Below are 9,940 nucleotides of genomic sequence, written 5' to 3' on the forward strand. Positions count from 1 at the left end.
TATGTTTTGATAATCAAAATTGACCTTTTTTTTTTTTGACGGCAAACGGCTATTCTATTACTCAAACTTGAGGTGACCTGGGGAGCCAGACCGGAATAGAACAACCAATAAAACATAAGGATCTATGAAAAGAACGTGCATTCTTAGCTAGCGAATCCGCAATCTCATTCTGCATCCTTGGGAAGTAGCTGATCTTGAAGTCTGAAAAACACAACCGAAGAGTTTGAATGATCTCCAGCTCTGTTGAGAAGGTGGGCCAATCTTGTGGCTGTTCTAACATCGCAATCAGGTCTTTGCAGTCCGTCCCAAACCTCTGACAGTGCGAGTGATGTATCATGCTCTCCATTGCCCACTGTAGCGCTTCCAGTTCCGAGTGTAACGCTATCTCCCTCCTCTGCAAGTTCCTTGAGCCCATGAGTTGTATTTTCCCCATTGTATCCTTCCAAACCCATCCCATTCCACTGAATTGAGCTGTAGAGGTCCATGAACCATCCACCATACAAATATCACCCAAGCTTAAGGCTTGTGTTTCTTCATTAGTCTGTACATGTGACGATACCGGTTCAGTGTCTCTTGCGTTGTACCAAGCTTGGAACTCACTCTCTGCATACCTGACTAGTTCCAGTGGATCTCTATTTATGCCTCTAAACAACTTATCATTTCTAGCTTTCCATATGTACCAAATTATCCAAGGATAAGGATCTCTATCGTCTTCTGGCTCCAGAATACCATTCTTTCTCCAAAAAAGATAGTCCATATTAGCGTAAATACTTGGTACCAGGAAGATTTCAGGGCTCGATGGCGTTGATGTTAACTCCCATGCTTGTAAGGCCGGTGGACACTCAAAGATAGCATGAGTAACGGTCTCTTCTGGTGCTCCACATCTTGGACAATAATTGTCGCATCGCATGTTACGGCGTACCAGATTCCTTGTTACCGCTACCTGTCCTGATATTAATTGCCATATAAGATAGCAGATCTTTTGTGGCGCTTTTACCTTCCAAGCAAAGGCTTGGAGTTTTGTAATGCTGGGTTGTAGAACTTCTAAATCCTCCTCATCCCTCATCAAGTTTGTAGCAAACCAATACCCCGATATAACAGTATATTGTCCATTCTTTGAGTAACTCCAACAAAATGTATCACGTCGATGGGTAGGGCTTATGACCAAACTCAGGATCAGCGGAATATCTTCTTGAGCTATATATTGTTCCAGTAAACGAACATCCCATTCCTTTGTAACTGGATTGATAAGACTGCTTACGATCATCTTTGGGTTCACTGCGGGAGCCCGGGACCGAGCTGGTCTAGCTGGCGTTGAAGGGATCCAAAGGTCCTCCCACACATTAATTTCATACCCTGAGTGCACCTTACTTCTGATGCCCAAAAGTAATAGCTTCCTCCCTGCAGTCATACTTGTCCATACATACGATGGGGTATCTGATGTGCCCATTCGCAACGGCAAACTGAGACGATAATATCTCCCCCGAAGAACTCTCGCTACTAATGAGTCAGGAAATTGCACAAGTCGCCAAAGCTGTTTAGCTAAAAGAGCTAGATTAAATTCATGGATCATGCGGAACCCAATTTCCCCCTCCTCTCTAGGCGCACACATCTTTTCCCATTTTGCCCAATGGATTCCTCTTTTTGGAGGGTTCGAGCTCCACCAGAATTGTGCAACGGCACTCGCTAGATTCTCACAAATCTCCAAAGGGAGAAGAAAGGTGGAAATGACATAGGTCGGAAGAGCTAACAATATTGATTTAATCAACACCTCCTTTCCTCCCTTCGATAACCATCTACCAGTCCAGCCATTCACCCTATGTAGGAGCTTCTCCTTTAAGAAAGCAAATAATTTCCACTTTGATCCACTAATATCCTCTGGGATTCCTAGATATGAGCCCATCCCGCCTTCGTTTTGTATACCAAGAGTATTCTTGATTTGCTGCCTATCATTCGCTGGAACCCTTTTACCAAAGAGTAATGAGGATTTGTCAAAATTAATGTGTTGGCCTGATGGTTTCTCATATTTTCTTACTACTTTCATAACTTCTTCACATTCACGGGGCTCCGCCTTTCAGAAGAAAAGGCTATCATCAGCAAAGAGAAGGTGAGATACCGAGGGGCAAGCGCGAGCGGCTCGCATCCCCGTTATCTTCCCTTGATTCTCTGCTTGATTAAGAAGGATAACGAGCGCTTCTGTGCATAGAATAAATATGAAAGGAGACAAAGGATCTCCTTGGCGTAAACCTATCTAAGGAACAATGTTTCCCTTTGGTTCTCCATTCATGAGGACTTTATACTTGACCGAATTGATGCATCTCATAATCCACGGAAAATTAACTCATTTAAGAGAAAAATTCATGGAAAAAAAATAAAGAAAATAAATATTTTCCTACTGTAAATGTATATTCTTTCTTCTTTTTTTTTTTTAATTTTTCATGATTTGAAGACAATGTGGGTCGCCGATATCCTCTGCGTCATTGGTTGGCTGTGCATCGCTTTCGCTAAGGTATTAAAAGATATCTAACCTACCACAAACATATGGCTCGTAATATCAATATTTCTTGAAAAATAATCAAACAATTAAATAGTATATATTTCTTCTGGTATGCATGTCTGAAACATAAAAGGATGTATTGTGGCTGAACATCGGAAGAATCTCATCAGGGATAGGATCGGAATCGGCTTGATTAGCTATGTGGTAGTTTACTTGTTAATTGTTTAATTTGTATTCATTTATTATATACTTATACTGTTAATTTGGAATATATTTATGTGTATACGAAACAGGTACCTGTCTATATAGCAGAAATTACGCCAAAACATGTTCGCGGTACATGTACCTTTTCAACCCAGGTACTTTTCCAAAATTAGTTACTACTTTAGCTTTAGAAAATATACAGAGGCTCACGAACAAAGCATTCCACCCAAACCAAAATATAGTTTGCTTTAACTTGAAGGATTTTTTTTTCACCATTATATAATTTATTAATTATTATGTATATCAAGTGTGGTCTTGTGGGAATATATATACATATGCATTCTCTAAAGAATATAAAGGCTTTAAATATATAAAAATACGAAAAAATATATATTTTAAATATATATATATATATATAGGACGGTCATTTCATATTTTATTGGTTGTGAGTTGAAACTAATGAAACTTAACTTGATATTAGTATCCGAATGCGAATGTACGTTATTCCAACTGATATTAATTTGACCAATCTATCTATATATAAAACCTAATGGAAAACATCTACTGTAGTTTTGAAGTTAACAGTCTTGTATAATTGGAAAGTTTCAATCAAAATATTCTAAGTCTCTTTTTTATTAACTATCCCCTAAATATTATTTGAGAATTGATTTTTTTATGTTTGACTATATGTCATGGCAAAATCAATTTTCATTAAAAAAAATGACATGACTTAGTAAAAATGACGACATGTTGGTTTGTATTGTAGTTTCAAAGTTATAGTCTGTATAACTGGAAATTTTCAATCAAAATACTCAAGTCTTTTTTTATCAACTCTCCTAAATATTATTTGAAAAGTAAAATTTTAAAGTTTAATCATGTATCGTCACCACACTCATTTTCTTTAGAAAAAAATGACATCCCCTATATATTATTTGTGAAACATTAGAACTTCTTTTTGTAGCCACATGTCATCACTAGGATGATTCTTAGAATTATTAGAGAAATAGATTGGTCCATCTAATTATATAATAAGCTTTTTATTAAACTAACCATAAATTCATTATTAATGTCATTTATTATTTCCTTAAATAAATATTACGGAATTGTCTAATGTGGGTAAAATATATATGACAATTAATGATTTTGAATAATAAAGATCTGATAAAAAAAATGTATCTTCTATCAAATTTGTTTAATTTAAAACTATTAAAATAATTTTTTTTAAAACACAATAACCATATTATAAAAATTTGGATTTTTCTGTATATTTTATATTTTGAATTTTAAAAAATGACTATAAATTACTAAAACTGTTAAAAGTCTCACATTAAAATTTTGCGATCCATGGTTTAAATTTTTTGTTATGACAAAATACAAATGATTACAAAATCATATAAATAAAAGTCTAATTTAATTAATCATTAAGATTTAAAATATATATGTATATATATCATTCTAAATTAAACTATAAACCATATTGAATAAATAAATATTTTAGTTTCAAAATTTATTTTGAATAATTTTTTTTGATAAAAGTTTTGAACTAACATTGATAAATTTTTTTAAATTATCAATTACTAAAATTATTAATCCCACAATGAAAATTTTTTTATCAGTAATTTAAAGTTTTTGCTATTAAAAATACGCATGATAAAAAAATATATGAGTAGAAAGCATCATTTAAAAAAAATAGACATTAATATTAAAAATATACTATGTATGTTAATATCATTTAAATTTAATTACATATCCTATCAATTTTTTTTAAAAAAATATTTGGATTAATAAAATTGATTTATACGTTTGCACCAATTTAATTATATATGTAATAGTTACTGAATTTTAATTATTCAATATATATTTATTATTTCATAATATATAAGAACATATAATACATAAAATAATTTATATATATAATGTTTATCCCGCGCTAGGCGCAGGTCTTAATCTAGTGGCTTAGTAAAAATGATGACATTGCATAAAGCTAATTGTAACATAGATATTTTCATTCAGTGTTAATTTATTATTTTGGTAAGCTTTTTAAAATATAGTAATTACTCATCAGTAAATTAAATCTATTCAAATATAATATTAAATTACTTAAATATTTGATATAAATGTAACAATAGTTAAAATATTATTTAATTCAAATTTTTATAATTATATAATTTATTTTTACTAGAGAATTTTCTTCAAGACTTTATACAAATTTTTAAAAATTATAAATTTCAAATCATACTACCATCTGTTTTCTTTTAATATCTATAAAATTTTGAAATACTACTTAGTTTTATCTTTTGATAAATATAAAATATTTTTTTTCTAACAAGTTTTCTTTTAATTCAATGAAATTTTATCTATTATATTTTAAAAAGCACGTACATAAAAAAAATCTAACAAAATTATAATTTTAAATATATACATATCCATTTTAATCTATAAACTTAAAATAAACAAAAAATTTATTTATTTTATGTTGAAAAAAATTAAAATAAATCTAAACAAATAAAAATATTAAATTTTATTTTTGCGCATGGCCCAAGAAAACACCTAGTTACTAATTATATTAAAAAGGACATGACATCCTAAACAAACTATCTCAAGATCTTATTTTGTCTTTGATTGATTGATAAAATTGTGAGTTTTCTTTATATTTCTTGTTTTCGCTAGATCTGTAGACACTGATTTTAAACATTTGAAGACTAAATAAGATATTTGTGTTATCGTAGTTTCCACTATATTTGAATGGTATCAAAACTAGTTTCTTAATCAAAGTTCGGTTCTATGGTAATTTTATATGTTTGTCCCTCTTCTTATGAAATTTTTTTTCAACATGATTTACCGAAAACTTTGATAACACAAAGACATTATTTAGTCTTCAAAAGTCTAAAACACCAATGTTTTACCCAAATGCAAGGGTATAAGAAATCAAAAACTCTTATACCGTAAATCAATGAAAATCAATGAAAATGAATCTTACAAATCAAGATCTCACTATATCACTACAAGAAAACAAGGATTTCCCTACTGAATTTAGTGACTACAGCTGCAGTCGCTAAATATACCAACCGAATACCTACTATTTAGCTACTAATTTGCGACCAATACAAATCCGTTACTAGTTGGTCGCTAATTTACGACTACTAAACTTAGTCCTTATTCAGTCGCTACTTTGCGACTATTTAGCTACTTATACTAGGTCGCTATATTTTTGTCGGCCATCAGTCGCAAAATACCGTTACAAAACACGTGGAAATCGTTACTGAGTTTAGTACACCGGTTTTTGATGACTGATTGTTGTAGTCGCCAAATCAGTAGCAAAAGAGTAGCAAAATAGTAGCAAAACAGTCGGTAAATATTCTATATATAGATAAAAACCGACACATTTCTTATCTTATCACCCGTATAAGAATCATATCCTTAAAAAATTCGAGAAAAAAAATCGTGAACAAGAGGATTGATGAAGAAACGGAGAATTTCTCGAGAGAGTTTGTCGCGGGGGTAGAAGAATTCATGACGTTTGCAAATAGTCAGGAATTAACGCAGAGCAATGGTGGTAAGTTCTTTTGCCCTTGTAGTATTTGCATAAACGAAAAATTACTACGGGATCTTAACTGATATCATAGAAATCAAGTATGAGGGGGCGGTCGATTTGAGAATCACACTTTTTAAGTGTAAGTGGTATGACCCTGTTTTTGGTAGAAGCACTCGGCGGAGCAATGGTGGTATCGTTGATGTTCTTTCATCGAGGAAATACTACAATATGACCCATTTATTCTAGGTACATACATATATATATATATATATTATTTTTTAGACATCATGTACGTATAATATGTGTATATATATTGATATTTGATATTACACAGCTTCACAAGCAGAACAAGTTTGTTATATCCCGTATCCGTATGTAAAGAAACCAAAGCACTTGTGGCTCAATGTTCTTAAAGTGAATCCGAGGAGATTAATCGTTGCTGGAGAATATGAAGACGTAGCCTTGATTACGTTACAACAAGAAAACGATGATGTTGTTCTGATGACTACAGTTGAAGACCTACAATTTGAGCATTTGGTACATGCTCGAAAAGAACCAATAAATCTCTATTTCGAGGTGGCAGATGGGGAACCAAATGACGAATTCCGATGTAATTTATCGTCTTCTGATGATGATGTTTAAGTTATTTGAGGCAATATGTAATGATATATATTATTGAAACATTTATTTTATGGTGTGTTTTTTTTATAAAAAAATTGTATTTAGCTAACTAATTCCACCTAAACCAGAAGTAACCCGCCTATAAACCCTAAATTTACTAAACCCAAAAATTTAACTAATCCCGCCTATAAACCCAAAATTCAGTAAACCCGCCAAAAACCAATTATTTTTGGCCCATTTAATTAGATTTTTTTACTAATCATCGGCAACCCCAATCACTCTCTAACTCTCTCGATCTCACACTTGCGATTTCACTCTCGATCTGGACCTCTCACTCAGGCGATTTCACCGAAGCTACTGCCGATCTATCTCCGGCGATGGGTGGAAAGAGGAAGCGCAAACTCGTGGCACCGGCTTCGTTGATTAATAAAACACCAAGACCATTACCGACTCAGTATGACTTCGTCTCTAAGGCGACGACGTCGAAACTTCCACCGATGGTTCTCCCTAACAACAATCCGGCGCCGTCGGTAAGGGATTATCCACCTCCGAGGCAACTCTTTCCGTGCTCCACGTTCCCACCTCCTGGATCTGCTCCGGTTCCTCAAACTCAGCCTCCAACTCGAGTACCTCAGTCTTCTGGCGGTGAAGGTATTTCATATCCTCAACCTGGGCGGAGACAATCTCAATCTCCTCCACTTGAAGAATCTCCATCGTCTCCACTTCATGGAGCTCCATCGCCTCACAGTTCTCAAGCACAAAACTCTCATGGAGACCCAGAAGATTTTGCTGAGTTCGAAGCTCCAGTTGAACCTGATCTCTCGGAGGACGTGATGGATGTATTAAACCGCATGCTAGCCCAACCAAGGAGTTCACAACGGTCCTGTCTCCCAAACTCGAGCCTGGTACAACATGGTATGGTTTGCTCTACTTTGTGTCTGTTGTGTGAGGTTTCAGTTTGTCTCCATGAGAGTTTTAGTGTGTTTAAGTTTGAGTTCGAGTTTTAGCTGTTTGAGTCTAGTAAACAATTTTGAGTCACGAAGTTGAGCTAATTATATGTTTTGTGTGTTTAAGTTTATGTCCGAGTTTTAGCTTTTCGTTTCAAAACCTTAGTTTTTTTTTTTTTGTGGTTCTGTTATGAAGATTTTAATTATGTTTCGCTTTTGTTTGAGTTTCTCTTCTTTCTGTCTGTTGTGTGAGTATTATACTAGTGTCTTCTCACTGCTTGTTTGAGTTTGAGTTTGCTGATCACTACAAGAAAAAACAGCGTTATTCTGACGGACATTCCGACGGAAAATGAAATCATCGGAATATCCCGAGGAATTTCCGAGGATATTCCGAGGAATTTCCGAGGATATTCCGAGGAAACACAAAATTTGGTTTCCTCGGAATTTCCTCGGAATATACCGACGGAATTCCGAGTAAATATCAATCCGTCAGAATATTCTTATGAAATACCGAGGAAAATGTATTCCTCGGAAAAAACCGATGAATTCCAAGGATATATTATAGCCGTTAGAGAGCCGTTGGGGGATTTTTAAAATTCCGAGGAAATTCCGACGAACTAGCCGTTGGCGTCGGAATTTCCTCGGTCTGTCGGCAGGATTTCAACTATAAATATAAGCACCCCTCTTCCTCTTCATTCACTCCATATCTTCATCCTCCCTCTTACTCTCTTTACACACGAATTTGATTCATAAAAAACATGTCTTCTTCATATTATTTTCGTTATTGGATCGATCGACCTCATTTGGATCCGAACACGAGATTTCTTACGGAAGAATACCAACGAGGTATAACCGAATTCATGGGGTTAGTTCACCGACAACCGGAAGCAAAAACAAGTATGTTAAGATGTCCTTGCTCTAATTGTAAAAATAGAAAGGTTATTAAAGAGTGGGATGTTTGGACTCATCTATATTTGAGTGGGTTTACACGAAGTTACAAAATTTGGTATCATCATGGGAAAACTGATTATGAACATGGTAGTACTAGCGAACCTCAGCCAGCGGTTAGATTAGAAGAACCAATCAGAACGGATGTAGATTATGGTGTAGATACTGAGCAGATGGTAAATGATCATTTTAGAGGGGAAGATTTACCCAATGCACAAGCTAGGTGATTTTATGATATGTTGGATGATGGAAAGCAACCATTGTACGAAGGTTGCAGAGATGGTCATTCAGCTTTATCATCTGCTACAAGATTGATAGGCATTAAAACAGATTATAATTTGGCTGAAGACTGTGTGGATGCGATTGCTAATTTTGTAAAAGGTATTCTACCCGAGGATAATGTAGCTTCTGGTTCATACTAAGAGGTTCAGAAACTCGTAGCTGGTCTTGGTTTATCGTATCAGGTAATAGATGTATGCAGCGACAACTGCATGATTTATTGGAGGGCTGATGAACAGCGGGTTACATGCAAATTTTGTAGGAAGCCTCGTTATAAAGATACGAGTGGAAGAGTTCCAGTGCCATATAAAAAGATGTGGTATTTGCCTTTGACGGAAAGGTTACAGAGGTTGTATCTGTCTGAACGCACAGCGCAACCAATGAGATGGCATACGGAGCACTCAACAGATGGTGAGATCAGACATCCTTCAGATGCAAAAGCGTGGAGGCATTTCCAATCAAAGTATCCCGTCTTTGCGTATGAGAGAAGATTTAGTGTCTTAACCAGATTATGAAGTCAAACTTTGGTGTTTTATCCAATAACAAACACTTTTACGATTGCATGAACGAAAACCACACAACATAAGAGAAACATTTATACACTTTAATAAACGGTAAAGGGAATACTTACAATTATTTTTGAAATTTTGTTATTTCATGGTTTATGATCATCTATACAAAGAATCCTCAATGGTATGCATTACAATTGTATAAGAAATGAAATACGGCAAAAAAATCGATGTTTTGAAACTCCAAACCCTTTTTCCTCAGATTTTCCTCGGAAATTACCGAGGGTATACCGAGGAAACATGGTTCCTTGGAATATTTTCATTTAACCGGGTAAAGCAAGCCGCGGAATATTTCGAGAAAATTGAATTAATGATTTCCGAGGAAATTCTGATGGAAATA

General features: G+C 34.4%; 1 long non-coding RNA gene across 2 annotated transcripts; it reads left to right on the forward strand.

Moving 5' to 3' along the window:
- The first annotated feature begins 4,469 nt into the window (after nucleotides 1–4,469).
- LOC106368375 lies at nucleotides 4,470–6,928 on the forward strand. 2 transcript variants are annotated; one of them, XR_007319623.1, is made up of 3 exons: nucleotides 4,470–6,257; nucleotides 6,328–6,482; nucleotides 6,571–6,928. It is a non-coding gene; the product is annotated as an uncharacterized LOC106368375 (long non-coding RNA). The 2 variants fall into 2 exon arrangements; XR_001274018.3 differs by having other exon boundaries at nucleotides 6,404–6,482.
- The last annotated feature ends 3,012 nt before the right edge of the window (nucleotides 6,929–9,940 follow it).

This window comes from Brassica napus, chromosome C2 (genome assembly GCF_020379485.1).
Source record: "Brassica napus cultivar Da-Ae chromosome C2, Da-Ae, whole genome shotgun sequence".
Classification (NCBI taxonomy): domain Eukaryota; kingdom Viridiplantae; phylum Streptophyta; class Magnoliopsida; order Brassicales; family Brassicaceae; genus Brassica; species Brassica napus.